At 43.5% G+C, this 23081-nt stretch overlaps 1 long non-coding RNA gene across 1 annotated transcript in view; it reads left to right on the forward strand.

Moving 5' to 3' along the window:
- The first annotated feature begins 12732 nt into the window (after positions 1-12732).
- LOC119394002 (uncharacterized) overlaps positions 12733-23081 on the forward strand; it is a 143825-nt gene continuing 133476 nt past the window's right edge. The window contains exon 1 of the long non-coding RNA XR_007416062.1: positions 12733-12870. This is a non-coding gene — a long non-coding RNA (uncharacterized LOC119394002). The remainder of the gene's footprint in view (positions 12871-23081) is intronic.

The following is a 23081-nucleotide window of genomic DNA, read 5'->3' on the forward strand; positions in this document are numbered from 1 at the left end:
ATATTCGCTCTGTTTTAGCAATTTACGACTGCAAGCGTTGAAGTCGTTTGATTCTTTGAATGTTACGATATCGTTGCACTTATGAGTGACATAAATCTAAAAGAATAGATAGATAGATAGATAGATAGATAGATAGATAGATAGATAGATAGATAGATAGATAGATAGATAGATAGATAGATAGATAGATAGATAGATAGATAGATAGATAGATAGATAGATAGATAGATAGATAGATAGATAGATAGATAGATAGATAGATAGATAGATAGATAGATAGATAGATAGATAGATAGATAGATAGATAGATAGATAGATAGATAGATAGATAGATAGATAGATAGATAGATAGATAAAACCATGGAGGCAGCGAGCCAACGATTGCTGCAAAAAGATTCAAATTGAAGGCGAAGACAGAAAGCACATTAAAGATGCCTTAATGCGGAAGCATAATCCAGAATGCAGTAGTGCACACACTACTGAGCTCACTAAGCTCATGCGAATGAGTAGCAACGTTCCCGTTTATTAATATCCTGAGGTTTCCCAGCGATGGACTGTGCTGATAATCTGTATGCGTGCTGGGCTGTTAAGGTGACGTCACAACGAGAGACAGTTACGTCTCAGCACATTCCTCTTCGTAAACGTCACTCACGCACGTAGTGACCGTCAGGCTTCTGTCCGAGGCGCAGGGTGGCCGAGAATGCGTGTGACCCAAGCCGAGCAATGCGCGCATCCGTTTGACCTTGACCGCGTCACGGCTTTGTGGGACAGAGGCGCGACACTCGACACGCTCACTTGTCCCATTCTCGCTCCCATTGTGAGCTGAGCGCGCGCTCGGACTTTCGCGGGGCGCACGCTTAATTGGCCGCGGCGGGGCGGCTGGCCCCTTCGTCGAGCTTCGCTTGTTCTCCGCCATTGAAAAGCCAAGAAGCGTAAACAGCTTAGGTTCGGCTAATTAGGGGAGCTATCCCGCTCATCGCCCTCCCCTCCTTTTTATCACTTCGTTTGTTATCTTGTGCCAGGGATGAGAATAGGGGTGGAATGCCCCGTGTTTACGTCGCTGTAGGTGAAGGACCGCACTGGCAGGTAAACAGGAATGTGTAGCAATAAGACCTTTTTGCAGGCTAGTTGGTTCATTGAACGGGTAGCGTACTGCGCAAGCACTTAAAGAAGGAAGTAGAAAAAGTGCGCCCCTTTCCTGTCTTTTTCTGCTTCCTTCCCCGCTTGTGCGGTACGCTACCCGTTCAAGGAATGTTTAGCCTCCCTTAAAGGAGTACTGACACGATTTTGAGGCATCGCAAAAGGACATTTTTTTCATTTCCTTGGCATGCAGTGTTAAAGCGCTGCCCCCACCGGAGCCAAGAAACAGGTATAAAATATTTTAGTTTGATTTTAAAGTTTTTGTCGCCAAGCAGCTGCAAGCCAGCCCCATCGCGATGAACATTACTATCATGACGAGTCAACACAGTTCGCTGGGTTTGCGAATTCTGCATCCTGCATGCAGCCTCGCTGGACGACTAGTCACTCATTGTAGTTAACGTGCGACACGTGCGACGGACAGCACACGCCTGAGGTGCAGCTACTGCATCACGAGTTGCTGTCCCCGCGTGACTTAGTAGTATACGTCAGACTACGTTGCCACGTCACTGTAAAACAGCCCCATCAATATCGAAACCGAAAGTGTTTTTTTAAGGTAAGGGTATTGAAAATATGTACGATGCGTTCAGAGCCAGCACGGTACCCTTTTTTAGGGTTCTCGACACCGTTGTTTTTATTTAGAGCAACAGTGACGAGAATTGCTAAAATTCATGTCAGTACTCCTTCAAGCCGCGTTTACATGAATGCGACAGAATGCGATGGTAGCGCATCACGTTTCCCGGGGCATCATAATTAAGTAATGCGATGCGACGCCGTTTACATGTAGCGCATTAACTCTCTCGAGAATCCCTCGTATCTCCCCCCCCCCCCCCCCCCCCCCCAAAGCGGCTATGTGGTGTCAGAGGGGTGCGCTCGAAGCGGGCACGAATGAGGTACCGCCGTCTCCCTTCTTGTGGTTGATGGTCCTTGAGTCGACTAAAGCGTGAGACAGACGGTACAATTTTCCATGCGATGCCACGGCCGACGCGGTGGTGGGGGAGAGGGAATCGTAGCTGTCCGATGCCATGAAAAGTCACCATTCCGGTTTCCCCACCGCCGTGTCGGACGCCGCGTCGCATGGAAAATCGTACCGTCTGTCTCGCCCTTTACACCTTGAAATCCAACCCTGCCTGGAGCATTAGTGCGGTGCGTCTCCCTAGCGCATTGCACCCATTTACATGAATGCGATGCGCTAGTTGTCGCATTCATGTAAACGCGGTTTTATAGCATGTGTCTGCGTGAACGTAATTTTTAAACGTAGCTTGTCTAGAAAAGCGGCGCTCTATACTGCTCGAGGCAGAGGTGGGAAGGTAGAGAATACCTTCACACAGCGGGCCAAAGTAAACACGCGCATAACTTGGAAAAATCTGAGAACAATATTTTTAGTGACATCAGAACACACGTTGCAATTTATTGCATCGCCTAATTGGTGATAATGCGCAAGTGCACGACACGGTACAAACACAGCGCTAACTTAACACATTGTTGTCCTAGAAATGTGCAGATTGGAAAGGCTATGCAAGCACATTAGGCCTACATACTTGCAGAGCCCGAAATTACGAAAGAAATCCTTTTCCCCGCCAAATATGTTGTAGAAAGAGCTGCGTGTTCCCGCTACTAAGCCACGTGCTGGTGTTGTAATTTTGTAACTATAGATTACAAGCAGGTCTAACGTTTCACTCACAATTTTCATACAAATATGAATTCATTGTGAGTGGCTTCACAACTTACCAGGTTAGTAAGTTGTGAAGCCGCATCCAGTTGACTGACCTGAAAGACATGGGTTTGATCCTTGCAGCGGCGGTCGCATTTCGTTGGAGGCGAGATGTCAAAAGCCCTTGTGCTGTGCGATGTCAGTGCACGTTAAGAACCTTAGGTGATCCAATTTATCCGGAGCCCTTCTCTACGGCGTCTGTCACAGCCTGAGTAGTTACGGTATGTTAATAAACGAACCATTCAACTGAACCAGCATCCAGTTCAAATGAATATTGAAACTGGCTGCTGTCTTGAAATTAGCACCCAGGACTTAGGGTGGAGCACAGTTGTGTTCCGCTGAGTTCATTAGTAATTCCACGCCTGTGAAATCTGAGTAAACAGCGGAGCCGACGAGCAAGCGTCAAAACCTGGCGAACGCAAATCGAGTTCTTTCTTCATCTTCTTCCTTCTTTCTTTCTTTATGTGTTTCTGTATTTCCCTCTTTCCTCCTTTCCCGTCTCCTACCCTCACGTCACTCTTCCTCACCCTGACTTCCCTTTCCCATCCCTTGCTATGCTATACTGTACATGGCTATGCTGTGGTCTACCCTCTCACCTTCTCATTTTCATCCTCCTTTCCTTCCTCCTTATCACCCTTACATAACTTTTCCTCACCGTCACTTGCCTTTCCCATCCCATTGCTAAACTATACTATACAAGGCCATGCCATGTTTTACCATCTCCCCTCCTCCTTTCCTTCCTCCTCACCTTCACACCACTCCTTCTCATCCTCACTGCGCTTTCTCTTGATATACTATATACCAGGAGTCTCAAACTCCCCTCAGCCTCAGCCAGCGGGGCGCAGTCACGCAATTTCGTCCCGCAAGGGTCGGGACAGGGAAGGAGATAGGAGCGGGGGTGGGGTGGGGGAGGTTTTAGTTTGTACATAATGTCAGCAAACGTTACCATTTGAAAACAAAACCTTTGCCATATCTAATACACGGGTCACTTCTGAAGAAGATTTAGCGCCTTCCAACAACGTGTTGATACCGATCTACAATATCACTAAAATCTGGAAGCCGATTCTGAAATATAGTTTTGCTTTCGCGGTTATGGTTCAACACATGGTGACCACATGGAGTGCCTCACTGAAACAATGCTTTGGACCAAGCATGCCTGTAGGACAAAGACAGCCGTGTGCGGGCCACGGGCCGCGTGTTTGAGACCCCTGTACTGTACTATGCATGGGCTATGCTATGCTAGGAGCTGCTTGGCACATACCCAATGTCTCTGGCTCATGAACTATACTACACAAGGTTATGCCACGCTTTAACCTCTCCCCTCCTTCTTTCCTTCATCCTCACCCTCACTTCTCTATCCCACCCACTTTCTATGCTATACTATGCATGGCTATGCTATGCTAGGAGCTGCTTGTCACATACCCGCTTTCTGTGGCGCATACGGGCCGAGTTTTCCGTCTACAACACCAGCCTTAATCCGAGCTTAAGCAGTTTCGCCGTTAAAAGACAATTCTGTACAATATGCATGCGGTGCTTATCCAATATGCTTAAAATTAAGTGTCTACAATATGCGTTCTGTGCATTATCGCGAGGATCATTTGTGCTTCCCATAATGAAGGATGTGCTTTATGAAGCTTCACCGCGGTACAGATGTGCATGGCGTTTACATTATTTAGCGTAAAAAGATAATCACCGGCAAAAGGAGGCCACATGATTACAATAAAGAGGGCCGCGCAGAACATCCAGGGCAGGGTTCGTTTTCATACGAGGTGCGCCGTCCGCGATGCTCTTATGCACCCAACTGTCAGAAAAGTGTCACGGTCCCTTGTGCATTCGCCTAAGACGACTCGAAAGAGAAAGCCATCTCCTATTTCTCCTCCTTCTTTGTCTGAGTGAACTGTATTGATCATGCTCGGCACAGGGAAAAAAGGGAGGAGTGCAAAAGAGGGATGAAATCTGATGGTGGAAACAGGAAGAGGTGACGCGTACATACAATAACCACGTAACACAGTGGTTTCCCTGAAATCTAGGGTACGGTGCAGTATACTCGAGAAAATTTATAACAGCCCTTCTGGCGCTTGCACGTCTTACCGTTCGAATCCGCGCGTGATCTGAAGTCATCTACATTAAATTATTGAATTAGAGACTTATTTAAATAATGATGTCTAACTAGCCAGGTAATTAGCCAGCGAAGTAATAAGCGTGGCCACACAGCTTATGCGGAACAAAAGAAGATATCCGTTTTCTTTTCGGCACTTTAGCGAAGTGCCCGAAGTTTCTAGTGCTGTCCATCCGCAGAAGTGTCCTGCAGCGTGCTGCCTGCGACGCAGCGTAGCCATGCGGCGAAGTCCACAGATTGAAAGGTAGGGGGTAGAGCACTGCACGGGCCCGAGCCGGCCCGAAAGCCCGGGCCCGGCCCGGCCCGCGGGCCGGGCCGGGCCATCCGAAGCGTTTTCCGGCGGGCCCGGGCTGGGCTCGGGCTTGAAAGTGCGGGCCCGGGCTTGAGGCTGCGGGCCGGGACGGACTCGGACCCGCTCATTAAAAGGCGTAAGTCGGGCCTTCGAGCACACGCGAATGTTATGCATTCCATGGTCTAAGGTATACTGTGCCAAGCTGAAGTGACACGTATATATATATATATATATATATATATATATATATATATATATATATATATATATATATATATATATATATATATATATATATATATATATATATATATATATATATATATATATATATATATTGACAGCACTAACGATGGGCCAGATCACGGTTGTTCCCATGGGAGGCATAAAGATTTCGGTCTTTTATTCCAGGTTGACACATACAATACATTTCATTTGTATTCCTTGGTATTACGTGCCAAAACCACGATATGATTACGAGGCACGCCGTAGTGGCACCGGATCAATTTCGACCACCTCGAGTTCTCTAACGTGCACCTAAAGATAAGTATATACACGGGTGTTCTTGCATTTCGCCCCCACCAAATTGCGGCCGCCGTGGCCGCGGGAATCGCACCCGCGTCCTAGGACTTAACAGCGAAACAGCTTAACCGCTGAGCTACCACCGTGGGCAAAGCAACATTTCGATGCATGTACACACCGGATTTTCCGTCGGATCGCCCGCTACAAAGCGCACGGCATCATTAATAATCATCATCAACAACTAATATCCTCTAGCGGGCCCGGGTCGGGCCTGGTCATGAACAAGCGCGCCCTGGATTAGTTTGGTAATGAACGCCCGGGCCCGGGCCGTTCCAAGCCCGGCCCGGGCCCGGGCTTGGAACGACGGGCCCGGGCCGGGCTCGGGCTGGGTACGGTCAAGTACGCCCGGGCCCGGGCCGGGCTCGGGCTGGGTTCGGTCATGTGCGCCCGGGCCCAGGCCGGGCCCGCGCTTGGAACCACGGGCCCGGGCTGGGCTCGGGCTTCATAAAGCGGGCCCGGGCCGTAAAATCCGGCCCGTGCAGTGCTCTAAGTAGGGGGTAGGAACAGTTATGCAGGAAAGCATTATACTCATTTGCAGGCCTACACATACACGACTTGAGTAAGCCTTGTCGAGATAGTTAACAGCAGAATCTCAAATAAATCTTGTTCCAAGGGTGGTCCACTTCCTCACAAATACCTTAGACAAGACTAAAGAAATGCGGTGATCTCACGCTCAACGTGAATATGCTTAAGTGAAGCTTTCGCTGGTGTTTACAAACAATGTGGCTCTTCTTTTGTGACTATTTGCATGATCAGCGGACCGTACCAGCTATCTTGGAAACACTTAGGCCACGAAACGCTTTGCTGAACGTTACCTTGTGGAGCCCGATTGTGCTGATACGGCACGTGACAACGAATAGATTTCAAATGTAAATGCATTATAGGCCACGTCATATATACATAACGCTACTGAGCTCGCTTGTCGGACTAAAGAGCCGCACGTGTTTCACATATTGCACAAATGCACATGTAGCATACCACGTGCATCTACGAAGACATGGAGTAGTCGGTAAAAATGGGGTTCGTGACGAAAAAGAAAATTTCTTCAAAAGTAAACTGTCGAGTGCGGCGGATGTCCATAAGTGTTAAGGTAACACTCATTGGTGGTTGATTAACTAATATTCGTGGATTAACTTCTTAATTAATTACTTTATGATGCATGTTACTCTTGACTAATTGTAGTTGGGGAGCTTGCAAGGCATATCCACTTGGGAAGAGAACTAGGGGCGGCCCATAATATAACATATGCGAAATCAAACTTGCGATAAAAACGCACTGTTGTCGTTCGAGTTGCTTTTTTAGCATGACTGCTTTTTGCGCACTGTAATACAGGACTAACTGGAGTACCCATGTCTTTCTTAGGGCCCTTCGGAAATTAAAGGGACTGTCTACCGCTCGGAAAAATTTTTTTGATTGTGGTGAAAATGAGAAGATCGTTCGTCACATCGGCGGCAACGAGCGCGCTTTCGTCCCATAAAAAAAGAATTATAATTTTAATCTGATGTTGAAAACCGTGAAAGAATGACCGCTAGCGTCACGCAACAGCAAAGTGGTCGCAATTCCCGCAATCTATAGGTGTGACAGACTATCCACGCAGGTGGACTTATTTTGCTGAAAAACAAACATGTAGAACTTGAGAGTGTATTTTCCGCTCTTGAAACAGCTTTCGATTGCGTCCAAAGGTAATTTTTGCTGTTTCTTTTATCTCACGCGTCCAAAAAGACGCCTGGCGGCGCTGCCGACGCCGCCGCTTTCGAGTTCGTTTGCTTCAACACCCCGTGTTGGACCGTTACGCTGCACTGTCGATAGGATGTCTCGCGCGTGCTGCGCTGTGAAGGCATGCATTTATCATCGCTACATCAGTACAGGAGTTTCGTTACATCGTTTGCCTGCAACAGCATACGCACTCTATTGCTGTGGGCATTGCAGTGCAGCGTTTGCAACGACACCTGCGTGACAGGTTTGCATGAATTAGAACCCAGTCGTTCAGTGCCTACTTACCAGTCGACATTTCCAAGGCGCCCAGCTTGCAGTGACGGAGGTCTGTCAAAGTCTGGGTCATCGCTTGTGCTGGCGCTACTCGAAGAATCATCGCGGTCCGGTGCGTCGACGTAGGGGTCTCATGCGTTACAAAATTCTCTTTTCTAATTCGCTTAGGTTTCCCAACGGCATGTCTCGTCTCTTGATACGGTCTGCTACAGCGCCGACAGCACCAAAAGCGCGAAAAGCGCTGTTTTGTTTTTTCCGGGTCAACTTGGCTTGGATTGCGGCAGAAGTGCTAAAATAAACGCATAGACTGCAATCACAGCTAAACGAGTGTTCTGTAATCGTATAATAAGGCTTCATTTAACCGATGGCGCGCTTAAAACGACTGTTACATTCATTGCATTAGTGTTCAGCGAAAATAAGGAAATCCTACAGAAATTACATGTGCTTTCGGTTTTAAGTTTTACCGGCACTACAATCGTCATCGCGTCCCCCAACCAGTGTTGTGGGGCGTATTCACACCAATGGAAGAAGACCGAACGCAGAGCGAAAAATTCTGTTTTAAAATTTTCTACTCACTTTCCAGAGAAACCGCTGCAAGGTTGAACACTTCAGACGGTACGCTTTCTATCGCGGTACAAAACAGAAAAGCGATGAAGGACGGTAGACAGTCACTTTAATATTTCGAAACTCGTGTCGCCCTAAGAATTCGTTCAAAGTGAATACGCCTTGCGTACTTCACGAGCTCCAATTCGTCAATTGCAATACGTGCCGTAAGGTAATTAATTAAAACCCAATTAGTAAGTTATAGTTAATCAACAACTAATACGCATAATTTTAGATTTTATGGAAGTCCGCGCACCAGACAGTTTTACTTTATAACAAATGTTCTTTTTTTTCGGAAACCCTATTTTTAAATATTAGTTGCGTAGATAAATAAAGTCTGCACCAATAAAGTCTGCGTAGAAACAGCCGGTATAGCGACAGGGACAATTCCACTCAGCGTGTAAGTTTTGGTCTGGTTTGGTTTGGTTTGGCTGAGTAATTGCCTGACTAGGTCGTGCCACCCTCGCAGCAAAGCAGCTACAGAAAATAGTCTGGTAAACAAAACAAAACAAAACAAACAAGCAAAAAAAAACAAAGAACACATACCAGTACGTATTACTCTGCACAGATTCCAAAATGAAACAGAAAAGCTAGTAGGGTGCTCACAAGTATAAATAGAGTCCGCATTAGAGGGTGTTGCGTATGAGTGAATTCTGTGCTTGTCTTCTAATTTTGATCTCAGAATAGTAAATGTAGCGCACTCTCTGAGTATTTGTCATTGAAAATTTAACTGGAAAATAATGCAAAATTTTGCAATTTTATGTTTTGCATGAACACCGTTGTATTATTGTGATTTCCAAGTTAACTAATCTGACTTCCGTTATTACTAGGGCTCCGTCTTCTCGGATAAATCCGAAAAAAATCCGATAAACACTCGCTGGTAAAATTTTTGACAACTCAGACTTACGCCATAAACTCCGATTTTAAATGGGCCTTTTCAGCGGTCAAAGGGCATTTTCAAAGCTGAGAATCATCAGTCGAACGGGGCGCACCTACATCAGTGGTAGCAACCTCGTAAAGTATGCATGCGTCTATTACAACTTTAATAAAAAAATATTAATAATATCGGGGGTTTAACGTCCCAAAACCACGATATGATTATGAGGGACGCCGTAGTGGAGGGCTCCGGAAATTTCGACCAACTGGGGGTCTTTAACCTGCACCTAAATCTAAGCACACGGACCTCAAACATTTTCGCCTCCATCGAAAATGCAGCCGCCGCGGCCGGGATTCGATCCCACGACCTTCGGGTCTGCAATCGAGCGCCATAACCATAGACCACCGTGGCGGGGCTATTACAAGCTTTAACGTAGTATTACGAACAAACGTAGGTGTTTTGCATTCAAGTGTTTGTGCTTGTATGTATATGTGTCTGTGCGTTCACACCTTCCAGACATCTAAAATACACTTAGTGTGTTCGCATGTTTTTTGTGTTCAGATTAATCTCACCTAAAATTTTGGAGTATTGAGAATAATAAAAATAATAGGCCCTTTATTTTTCATCAAGAAGATGAGGGGGGCTGGGAGAAAAGGTTGACAAGCAGCTTGACTTGCTCCTGCCCCCCCCTCTCCCCCCCCCCCCCCGCCCAAAAGTCCACTTTGGCGAATTTACAGCAGTGCACATCAGCAGCCTTATTAACAGGAAAAATAAACAGATTTCAAAAAAAGGAACGATGGAGAAACAGGATTATCAGCAATAATGAACAATGCAACGCATTTTCATTGAAAATAAAATTAATAAGAATACATTGCAACAACTTATATTGCAAAATTAAACACCTAATTTCCGAGAGATGGGGATTTGCGAGAAATAAACTCCGATAAACGGCGAATTTCCGAAAAAAAAATCTCCGTAAGACACCCTCCAAATTTCAAGAAAAATAAACTACTTATGACGCACAGTGTTTATCCTCATCAGTTTTATTGTTTGTTTCTCAGATATAACAGGAATGAGAATGGGCTGTAAAAGAAGTACAATTTTTTCTTTAACCAAGTTAATAAAAAATTTGGTATGTATTTCAGTATACCGATGGACCATGTTACCATTACTGTAACGTGGTACACATGTCAAAAACCAGCTTAAGTTACATTGAAAAGAGATACATAAAAATTAGGGATACCCAGCAAGATAAAGTTGTTAGTCTCAGTAATGTAGTTTTGATGCGTTACTTTAAGTAACATTCTTTTCCCCTAAGAATAAAGCAGTAAGTAACTCATTGTAAAGGGGTGTACTGGGCAAGCTGGTAAGGAGGAGAGAATTTTATTGCATCATAATATGGAAAATGCGTACACAAATATTTGGACCCATACCCTAAGCGTCTAGTGATGAGTCCAATACAAAAAAGGTTATAAGAATTAGCAATCTTGTGCAGAAAAAAGAAATAATAGCGAAAGTATCATCCATAAGCGAAAAGTATTATACAGATTCAAGGAACCATACTAAAAAAAAAAAACGAATGCATAATTACTATGAACACACTAAATATACATGAGAAAATTTTTAAAAATAAATAATAACTGAAGAAAATGCCTGGTTAGAAACGAAGTATCGTTTGCACGTAATGTCAAAACTTCTTGCGAGTTTTATTTCAAGAGGCAAATTGTTCCACAGCTTAGCACCAGAAAATTGGATTAGTCCTTCACCGTACACATTCGAACATAACAGAAGGTTAAGATTAGCGGTGCTTGCGTGCCATGTGTTTAACGACGGGAACGTGAAAATAGTACGGGGCAGAGGTGTGTTTGTGTTTATTATTTTATTTACTAAACAGGAAATCTTGTAGTTGTGTACGTCCGTAAACGGCAGTATACGCGTTCTCTGAAATAGAGTATTAGAGGGGTAATGACTCGGGGAGGAAGTAATCACACGCACAGCTCGTTTTTGTAACCTGGATTAGCGGAGTAAGGTATGTTGTGTACGTTTGGCTCCACGACTCGCAACAGTAGCTGAGGTGACAGTGAATTAGGCTAAAATATAATGTTCGCAGCAAACTCAAGTCAAAGTATTGACGTGCCCGTATGAGAGTGTAACAGCTGAATGACAACGTTTTGCAAACGGTATTGATTTGGTCTCTCCAGTTAAGGTTACTGTCAAATATAATGCCTAGATGTTTAATAGTCGGAACACATTCAATGGCTTGATTATTTACCGATACGCTAATTGAAATGCAGTTCACAGTTTTCATTCGTGAGCGGAAAATAATATATTTTCTTTTATCGGTATTTAATAGCAGTTGATTGTCACGAAATCACATTGAAATAGCTAGTAGTTCATTGGACACAGTATGTTGTAAGGTTTCAAGTGAACTGTCTATGAATAAAATTACGGTATCATGCGCATACATTAATGCTTTAGAAGACTAGTACTCGCGGGAAGACACGGGACAGCGGCTGTCCCGTGTCTTCTTCTCCGTGTCCAGCCTCACCATGAAGTAACTTATCGATTTATTCTTGAAGGAAAAGCATGCAAAGTCTGCCTTCTTTAGGTATTTTTTTTGTTACAACACACTCATAAGATACGTTTGTTGAACCATTTACTTGATGTCGCTTCCAAATCCTTCCATTCAGCCTCGGAAAAAAAAAAAGGACTGCGTGTTAAATTCTATATTCGTACGTACCCTGCAATGTACTACGTTATATTCTACACATGCTTCCCATATAATGGATGTTTTAGATAGTTTATTCATATCCCTGTAATACTCGGAGAGCCAGCTAAGAGAATCACGTCGAAATGGTTTCGAAATTTCGAATCTCGTAGAGCGCGTCGAACGAAAAGTCTGCAGCCCGGCGCACTGCTGCCATCTCTCCACAGTGACGAGAACGAGCCAGGCGATCATTTTTTCCGGTAGGCGTTCCTCGGCCTTTTTTTCTCGTTTAGTTTGTTTCGCCTGTATTAGCTTCTACGCTTAGTCTGTACCCTGTGTTGAGCTGTCCAAACTTTGTTAACAGCGCTGTTCCAAAAAAATTATTGACCAACGATCGATATTTGAATTTTGTTTTTTAATCACTGTTAGCAGGAGGTATCTCCTCGCGAAACGAATCCAATAAAAGGCGGACTCGATGAAATAGCTCTCAATTAAATGTTCGCCTTAGAGGGTTAAGCTTGTGTGGTGATCAAGAGAGAGGGAAAGAGAGAAACAAAGGCGCATTAAAAAGCGCGCGAAAATTTCTTTCATATTGGCGCCAAACCGGCACTGGACGGGCTGGCGGCAGATGGCGGTAGCATTCGCGGCCCTCCGTTCAATCTAGTAGGGGAAAGGGATAAAAAAAAAAAAAACGAGTGAATTTGTAGCTTATTTCTTTACCCCCAGTGACGACTTGCCGGGTGTCGATCAGTGCTTTTGCGGTTGCGAAAAAAATAGTTTTATTTCTTTCGAGTTAAGGTGTTCTCCGGAGAAATGACATTGCATTCGCTCAGCGCCATGTGCCAACAAGGTAACATAACTCCACTTTGAAATCGCCCGAAGCAAAGTAACGAATTTTCGCGTGGTTACATTAGTGCGCAGAACATGCCGACATTCCGACGAGGCCGGGCTTCACCGCCGGTCGCGTGTTGAAGAGCTCATTGGTCACAGTCATCATTATAATTTCGTTTATGATGAAGTTAGGCTAAATCGGAATCAGTAATTCAGTCGCAGGAGCTTCACTAATCTACCTTTCAAGGATAAGCAATAAATGTGTGACCCATTTTTGTTATTTGCTTTTCGTGACGTAACATACGTTAATTCCTGCACTCTTGCTAAATGGGCACTGCTTTTGTTTTGATCGATTGGCTAAACATACCGGCGACTGTTGAACACTCCCTACGTGACACTTTAGCCCTAGATCAGCAAAACATGTCATCAAAGGTGACCTTCTGCGTTTAGCGATCGTTTCGTATTATGCTCTCGTGACATGCACCCACGAATATCTCCAAAAATTCACTCGCAAGCAAGAAATTGAGGAAACAGCAAAAGACATTTAAATTTTGGTTCACTTCAGGCACATATCAAATTCCAGAGTGGTAGCGACCCAAGGCCACACGCTCTTCTTGCGTATGAACTACTAATTCAGCCTAACATGCCTTTTCATAATTCAGTGACTTGTTTTTAGGTATATGCATCGTATTTTTTTGGCAGGTATAACTGCGTTATGCTTCGAGATTTCTGTTTATCGCAGCGAATGCATGTACACCTTCCAGCAAAAGTTTGGGGACGTGAAATTTCCGAGAAAGCTATATTCCAGCTTTGTCTGGGAACGTAACCTCCAAATATCTGTTTCAACCTGTAGTAGTTCTTACGACCTATGAAATAAGAAAGAAAGAAATATAAAAAGAAGGTGAGCCAAACGTTCGAACTGCGATTTACCTGCTAATTTAGAAGCGTCATTCACCAACAGAGCAGAAATTTGCATTTGCAGTGGAGCCCATGTCCTGTAAACTTTGGCTGTTGGTTGTGCTTTGTAACACGTTTTGCGAAGAGCTAATTTTAAAATGTCGACAATGTTAAAGTGCATTCGACGTTATAAGAAAACACTGCAAACGAATTTTGCAACTAAGTACACCGTCTAAAACAATCCGGCATAGAGATTATGGCTCACGTCGAAATCTTAAAGGACATTGCATCATGCAAGATTTCTCACCACATGACAATGTGTGATGTCACATGTCGCAGAATGTTTCAGATTTGGCAATGCAGAAACACTTTGCAAGAATATGAACTTCTTGAACTTGTTGCATTTGTAACTGAATGTCACGTATTCGTACTTTTTTGCAAGTACACAGTTCCAACGTATGGCTCTCCTTATTTTTATATTTCTTTCTTTTTATTTCATACCACAGCATTTCCGCTTTGGCGCTGGTGAATTTCACTCTTACTAAAACAACATTCGCGGCTGATCGCCTTTAATTATTTTTATGACTAGCAAAGATCAAGAAAGGAGTAGTCGTGTACCATGATTGCCTGCACTCTTTTTGTACGCCTGCTGCTGCCATGTGGAACTATACAAATGCTAAGATGCAGAGATACTCGCATTATTGTGAAAAATATTTAAGCTTAGTCTGAACACTATCAAAAAGAACCAAAACACCATTGCAGTGCTCTTGCAGCTCACGACCTGGTGTAGTATAGTTAAGGCTTCATCATAGAGACACAAGTATACATAGGTGAAAGCTGGTATGTGCGCATGCAAAAAAAAAAAAAAAAAGAAATCAGCGTTCTAAAAACTTGTGATATAAAAAATAGAAATGTCATTGATCTGAAGTCAGCATTTCGATACAATTAATTATTGTACAGATGAAATGGTAGTAACGTGGCATCTGCTCCTGTGAGTGACTGAGCTGCGTCACGTTGTCGATATCCTAATCAAAACATGATATTTTCACGATCTATACTATCATGTGTGCCATGTTCACACAGTGCTGTATGATATGACCAAACAAATGACAGCCTCTACCATGTTGACTTGTGATACATTGGCATACTTTCAAGTAATCTGGTTACCCGTATTCAACTCTTAATAATCATCACAGCTAAGTAATCGTTGACGACTTATTTTTTTAAATGTCGTACAATTGCTCAGCATATGTTTAAAGGAACCCAATAGAAAAATGTCATATGACACATATCCAGTAATCCCGTATGATCATACGAGAACACATATGAATCATGTGTTCATACGAGATTATTAAATATGGGGCATACGTGTCATATGATATGATATCTTCAATAGGGAAGTGTGAGGTGTTCTTGAAGTTTTGTCAGAAGCTGGTGTTAAGTTGTATGAATTGCAGCACAATGTTTCCTCTGTTATTTAACTAGATTGTGCGTAGTTGACATCGTGAAAAGAAAACTACAAATTTTGAACAGGCATTGGCACTCTTACCTCATCGGGATCTTGTAGACTCTTGCAATACGTTACCCCCGTTAGTAACCAATCATAATTACTTTTTTATATTACAGTGCATTTTATTTTTTACGGAGCGTCGCTCTATCAATGCTACAGGTAATTTTTCCCGGTAAAATTTTACTTCGTGCTTTACCTAATCAGCATATTCCATCTCTCGTACAGTTTAGTCGTTTGATGACTGCTTGTTAGATGACATATCAATATGTTGGTATATGACCATGTGGTATTACACTGGGTATTACCATGTGTTTTCTCATCACTTATAGTAATCCTTATTCCTTATTTTGCGACATTGTTGACAGGACACTAATGTTGTAAGAGGTCAATTACCAGCTTATATGTTACTTATTATTCTGTTTTAAGGATTGACCTTACATTAACTGCTTTTACCAAGGTACTGTGTTTGTAATCATTTTATTGCAACGCCGCGCCTACGAATACATTGCAACGCTGTACATGAAAATACCCTGCTTTACTGTAATCATTACGCGATGTCTCTCACGCTGGTTATCTTATGTAAGAGCTTAATTATCTGAAGAAAAAGAAACGCGTCAGGAGAACCGGTTGCTGATATATTGTTTTGCTTAAGCATTTGTTAGTGTTATAACACGGAACATAATGTACAGCAGATTATGCTGTTACTTTTCACGAGAAACCATTGTGGCTACCAGAAATTCAATGCGGAAATACCAAAAGATTGCTTTCCACGAGTTTTAATTTTTCTGTAAAGAAGGTTAGAGCGCGGAGCAGAAAGCGAAGTTGCCGCAAACGCTCTTTGTTTTACGCATTCAACTGCAACTTGATGTGGCGGATGCATCGGTTGGTGAGCTTTTACTTGGGTTTAGAATAAACATTAATATGCAAACGTTAATCCAGATTTTCATCTTGACACACTTGTTCTTTCTGCACCAACAAATAGACAACAAACGAAGTGTGACTGACTAAGTGCGACGGCGTTTCTGTTTTTCACGCTTGCAAAATATATGTTACACATATTCTATAGATAAAAGTCAGTTGGGAAATCTAAGAGACGTTTAATTACAGAAAATTGAAGAAATTCAACACAGAATATTAAGTACCTTTCAAGTTTCGTAAACAAGAATCGAGATCATTTAAAGAAAACTGTTCCTGCAAATTCACCTGCTGTTGTCGCTTTCGAGACAAGAAAGGAATGTGTTCGTTCGTACGCTGGTACCTGTGCTACAGCTTGGGCTGCGTATCTCATAATACGCTCGACTATACTATATAAGTTCTGTGACATATTTCGTTTTCTATAGCAGGAAGGTGATCTCCTTGATCTATACGCGAGTTGTTTCTCCCTCACTTAGGTCCATGCCTGTTTTTGCGCGGAGGGACAGCCTACCGCAATCACATAGTATAGAGTATCCATATTGTTCTAAATAGTTACAATGTTTTGCTAAACACACACGCTTCTTGATATTAATCCTTAAGCACTTGTAAATCGGGCGATGTTACCGCATCTCGCACAATAGAGTAGTCGTCCCTATTTTGAAGGCGAAAGCCTTAGATGCCTCATCAAACGCGAAAATTGACCGTCGGCATCAATAGGAGTGATTAAAAAAATCATCGCGTGATGACGGCAGCATATGACGACAGCATGACGTCGCAGACCGCCATACTTTGTGACGTCAACGTGGCATCATCATGGCGTCACTACCACGTCACACAACGTGACGTCACATTATGACGTCGTCACATGACATCATCGTTTGGTCATAGGTGGGCCGATCACGGAGGCATCGCAAAACCATGGGAGATGCAGAAAGCTTGCAATGCCTCCGATCCTGGAGGCAGTGCCAAATCGCGTTAGGTACAGAAAGCTTTCGCAGGGGGGTGGGGGAGGTTCGATACGTCGACTGAGAAGAAAAATAAGAAGATGGCTTTCGTCTTCGAGTTGTCTTAGGTGAACCACGAGGGTTTTTTGTAAGCATTCATGCGATGGGTGGTCAGAGGTTCGTTTGCTGAAATAGTTTTCAAGGATACCGCCATAAATACTGCCTCTTTCTTTTAAGGCAGCTGCTTACGGCTCTCCCGCAGTAGAGTGCATGAGTACTCCAAGCTTCACATCTTTTTGTTCTAGCCCCGCCACGGTGGTCTCTAGTGGTCATGGCGCTCGACTGCTGACCCGAAGGTCGCGGGATGGAATCCCGGCTGCGGCTGCTGCATTTTTGATGGAGGCGAAAATGTTTGAGGCCAGTGTACTCAGATTTAGGGGCACGTTAAAGAAACCCAGGTGGTCGAAATTTCCGGAGCCCTTCGGCGTCCCTCATAATCATTTTGTGATTTTGGGACGTTAAACCCCGGATATTATTATATTATCTTTTTGGTCTAAATGCATAGCTTTACGGCTACTCTGAGCAGAGTGCTTGGTACTCTATAATGCTCAACTTTTTTTTCTAAACAGTATTGGGAATGGTTCAGCAAAAATGCGTGTCATTCGCAGCAGAAAAGTTGAGAAATGATTTTCGCATGACTCTTTTTTCTGGTATACTTGTTTCTGAAGTTAGCTCTCTCTCTCTTTTTTCTTTTTTGCTTTGTATACGGTATGATTTATAACTGCGCTCACACTTAACGGGAAACCGTATATTCTGATATACTTTCTTTATTACATGCAACGAGAAGTGTTATGTGAAAAAAAATCGCTTTTAGAAGGTGTTATTTGAATGCCTGGTACACCTTTGCTGCTTCATTCCACGCGTTATATGATGAAAAACCAACGATGTGACATTATCGTCTCTTAAACGGAGTGCTAAGGCATGACGCATCACCATGTCGATGAACAAGTATGACGTATTATTGTTCGATGCCCAAGCCTTAGTTTCCACAAACTTTTCATGTCCTGCACTTAAACGGAGCTTGTTTAGCGACGTTTTTACCTATATAGAGTAATGCAGGTACTGTGTCGTGAAACCTTCAGAGCGTCTAATTTTCGGGCTACCTGGAGCAGCTGTTGATTAACTACTTGTTTTAAATGCTAAGAATGTCTGTGCCGACTCGATGAGAAAATTATCCGTCCGTTCCGTTTGTCCCTCTGTCGCGTATGGCGTTCAATAATTCTATTGGTTTTAAGTGTCTGCTACCTGACCGCACTATCTATTATTGAAACAATCGTAAAATATTTGCCGTAAGGGAAGAAATTTTATTATGATGGTGTTCATCTGCTCTTTAACTTACGTATATCCACGCGCACTTTTTGATTTGTCGGGCACAACCATAGGCGTGCACAAGGGGGGGGGGGGGGCAGGGAGGGGAAGCCTTCCCCCTAATCTCCCAAAAGGGGCGCCAATTGTGCCCCATACCTTTACTGAATCAGACCTTTTACGTCATTTCTAAGTCCGCAGGATTGTAGCTACCATGTTTTTTGACGATAATGGTCAACGATAACTGTTTGTTTCCTCCTTTACCCCCGGAAGGCCGGGGACCAATGGAAGGTCGTTGTGAGCAGCATGTCATCATTTCATTTTCGTTTCTGCATTCTTTGAGGAGCTCGTTTTCTTTCGTACTCGACAGAAGGGTGGGAGGGGGAGGAGCTGTGGTGAGACTTGCCCCCCCCCCCCCTTCCTCCTAACGGAGAACCCTGCACTCGCCTATGGGCGCAGCAGAGTTACATCAAGCAAAGAAGCCTGCATTTGTCATAGAGATCCAAAGCCGTATATGGTGTAGACAAGGATATGTCAGCATTTTGCCGAGAGAGTCCGCTGGTTGGTTGGCTCTTTGGTGCATGGTATTTATGGTATTCTACCTGAAGAAACGATTGCTTCTACTGCCACTCATTTAAAATTGCCCTTCATCTGACGATTCTCACAAGTTCAGAGATGAAGGTTTGCTATATCAGCAATGTCTAACAACGCATACGCTAACGCTGTGATCACGGATGTTTTGTTTTCTTCCGTTTTTTCTTCAATACTATGGCACATACCCACTCTGGGGGACTGGCCAGGAATTGATTGTTTAAAATCTAGAAGATAATTTTTAAAATGTTTAATAATAAAAAATAAATACTAAAAATAAAAATAGAATAATAGGTAATATATGAAATAAACACTGCAATGACTGTGCGATTGCGCTGGTGGATCAAACTACCGTATTAACCTGATCAGAACAATTTCGAATAGATTTGTTAGATTTTAATGCATTTTTAGTTGCTTAACGAATATTTGTTGAAATCGAGATTAACGTGGTGTACGTTTCATAGCTTGAATGAACTTGTGTGGCAGACTTTTCTTCTTCCTCTGGCACGCCACCACTGGTGACATGAACTGGTGTCTGCTTAGGTGGAGGACGAGGTAGTTCGACGCATTAATAAACCGCTCTGTGTTCTGAATCGTGCTTCAGAGTGCTACAGATGAAATCACATTGCCATACCTGTATCACAACTATGTATACTTGTGCTCGTATGGTTCTGCACGTCACCTCGACCCGTTTCTTCAATGCAGAAAAATCGATACCGAGAAATACAAAGATCAGAGAAACAGTCAGGCTCTTCTATCATGCTACCATGAGTCCACATTCAGAAACAATGAATGCAGCACTTTTTGGATATGCTGATAGCTACGGGCTCTGACAACAGCACACATGTGCATCGGAAGCTGGGCAGCCAGGGCAGGCACCCTATTCGTTAACTGCATCCTTACGTTAAAGAGCGTAGCGCAAACGTTTGAAGTAGCTTATTATGTGTAATTCAACGGAAACAGGGTGTCCTTTGATTTTATCTTGTTTGGAAGATCTTGCCGCTTCTACGTAGCGCCGGTTGCTTCTTTTAAAGGCTACATAAAGTCGTACTTAAAACCACCTTACATAAGTCTATCAGACAAGCCACAAGAACAGTGAAAGCACGAATTCTATTCATACAGTGGCACTGAAGATGACACAGAACACAATCGTGCCATCAAGCAACAAAAAAGTTACGTAAACTACAGGGACTTGGGCACTGAATATGTTGACACATACCGCTTCGCATAGGTACAAAGTGCAGTCACAAAGTAACACTAGAGTTCACACAAAGTCCATTCACACGAACGCGGACTGCAATCACTCATAAAGTGACGCATAACGCCACTATGTCAGGTCAAACTCTACACATACAATGAGCGTTCCTTAGGTACGAAATTCTTTAGCTGTGGACAAGAACCCAAGAAAAACTTCTATGCATATTGAAGGGAGCCTTGCATTTTTGACGAATGGCGAACATGGGGAAGATTAATCTCATAAGAGGCAGGGTTTCCAAAGTGGTGACCACTCTGGTGCGCTTAGTCGAGACTTGGTCAAGTTCTTCTAGTCAGGCTTAAACAAAAGATAATCAAACAAAAGAACTAGCGATGTGACATTATCGTCTCTTAAACGGAACGCTAAGGCAACAAAAGTCAGGTTAAACAAACAAAACTAATGGCGGCAACTGAACAAATTTTATTGATACGATTGTTGTTTCACAATAAATTCAAGATGTCTCATTTACGAAAAATTGTGGGAATTTATTTCATGCGAAGCAGTCAGCGTGTGGCAGCCTATGCCAAGATTTTCTCTTTCATCCATGCTCTATAGGAGGTCGATCGGCGTGCCTGTGTAATTTAGTAGTTGTGCGCATATCGTGGGCTCGCCAGGTACGTCTGCTACACTGGCATGTAAAGGGTAGCTCATGGTTCAACGTAACGTCGGCACTGACGTTAGAGGAGAGATGTAAGTTTTTTCGCAATGAAGTGTACGCTACAGTCCGATTATGTGCATACGATAAGCAGCCTTCGTCAGCGTGGTGAATCTTTTTTACATTGTTATAAAAGCGGATAGCCACCACTTCAACCCCAATTGGAGTTTCCCGACATGACCCTTGTGCAGAGTCATTTTCCTGAGAAGTTCAAAGCTCTGGCGTGTCTCAGTGGTAGAATACTTAACTGCCATGCAGAATGCCTGGGTTAGATTCTCGCTCGAGCTCTAATTTGCGTTCTTTGCTTCCATCGATTTCCCGCTCATCGACAACGCCGTCAACGCCGACACCTGACTTTCTGCGACACAAGCCCCTTAACGCTTCCGCGCTAAGATTTTTTCCGGGCTGTTCGGCTTCCGCGGCTCCCCGATAGGGGGTCCCGCGAAAGCTCCTCAGGATCAAATAAAGTTCATTGTCTGTCTGGCTGTCCTCCTGTGAATCACCTGGCGCGCATACCCGTATACCACGGGCCTCGTTATGCGGGTATGTGCCACCAGGTCACTGGTGGAAAGGGTTTCATGACGTACGTGGCAGTAAAGTCATGTTATTCATGCCATGGCCTGTGAATTGTGCATTCCATTGCAGTTTGTGTGCTTATTGTCCCAAAACCTTGATTCCTGTATAATATGCCAGTATTTTTGTTCCTTACATTTAAATCTTTGTCATGCTGCAACGACGTATATTCTCATTATTGGTCATTCAACTACGGAAGTTGCAGGTTATGAAAGGACATTCGGCGTACTTGTTTTCACAAACATGGGTCCTAAGGTAGACAATCAGGCAGCCGTGGAAGTCTGTCGGCATCGTGGAGAAAATGCTTCTGCCACTCTCGCCAAATACCAAATGAGCACATATAATGTATTTTACAACATAACCTACGGCTTTGTTTATACCAGAAGCATTTTCAGGCTGAGAGCTTGCGTCATACCACCATAGCAAGTGTGTGGCGACCATCTGTGGTGGTCGCCACACGAACAAGTTGGAAGATGCGACAGCAAGCTATATAGTGGACACTACAATGAAAGTGTTATTGAATTTTCTTTTATAATTATGAAAGCGATAGGTAGCGTGAAATTTGACTGTTATGGGCCTATCAGCTGGGCCGTATACGAAATAAATAATTTTTGTTACAAGAAACAATCATTCTGGATCGTATATCATTTTCTGAAATTCAAAATAAAGAACGCGAATTCAAAACCTATTTGTAAAGCACATTTAAAAGACAGCGTGTATCAACATAGTCAATACTATTCTCAAGGTACTCACCATATTCATCAATGCATGTACAAATTATGTTACAACTATGAGCAGCACTCAGTATTACATTGCTTCAACCACTGCTTTTGTCACGGCACGGTAGTAGTGCAATGAAGCATATGATCCATAGCAATTGCTGTCTTTCCTACGCCATGCAAGAACAAGCCGCGGCTTATCCACGCTGAGGATTTTTCCTTCCTCAAGCATTGCCAGTATAATTCCTCCACCCCGCCATCATGTCTTGGGAAACCTGAAAAACCTGCTCAAGCTTGCGCATCCTCATACGCCTTTGAAAGAATGATAAGCCTACATGTGACCATTCGGATACGCTCTTTACAGTGAGTTGAGCGAACTTGAAGAATGTATGAACGAAATGATTACACGAGATCGCAAGCTAAATTTCAGATGCAATAAAACCAAGTGAAGCGTTATATTTGTAAACAATGCAAATTATCAAACTCTAATGACTTTCAATGAGTTACAATGCCAGGAACGCAATAGCTGAAGCCTCCTATGTTAGACGTGCTATCGAGTTGCCGTCGACTCGTGGTGAAAATTTGAGTGTAGGAATGCCACTGAGATCTATTGAAGACGAGACATTTAAGATAACCCATTTAAGCTAACCGAGCCGTTTCTCTGTGGCCTCCAGAATACCACCTAATTAATTAATTGCTGGGGTTTAACGTCCCAAAACCACGATATGATTATGAGGGACGCCGTAGTGGAGGGCTCCGGAAATTTCGACCACCTGGGGTTCTTTAACGTGCACCTAAAGCTAAGT

This window comes from Rhipicephalus sanguineus, chromosome 5 (genome assembly GCF_013339695.2).
Source record: "Rhipicephalus sanguineus isolate Rsan-2018 chromosome 5, BIME_Rsan_1.4, whole genome shotgun sequence".
NCBI classification, from domain to species: Eukaryota; Metazoa; Arthropoda; class Arachnida; order Ixodida; family Ixodidae; genus Rhipicephalus; species Rhipicephalus sanguineus.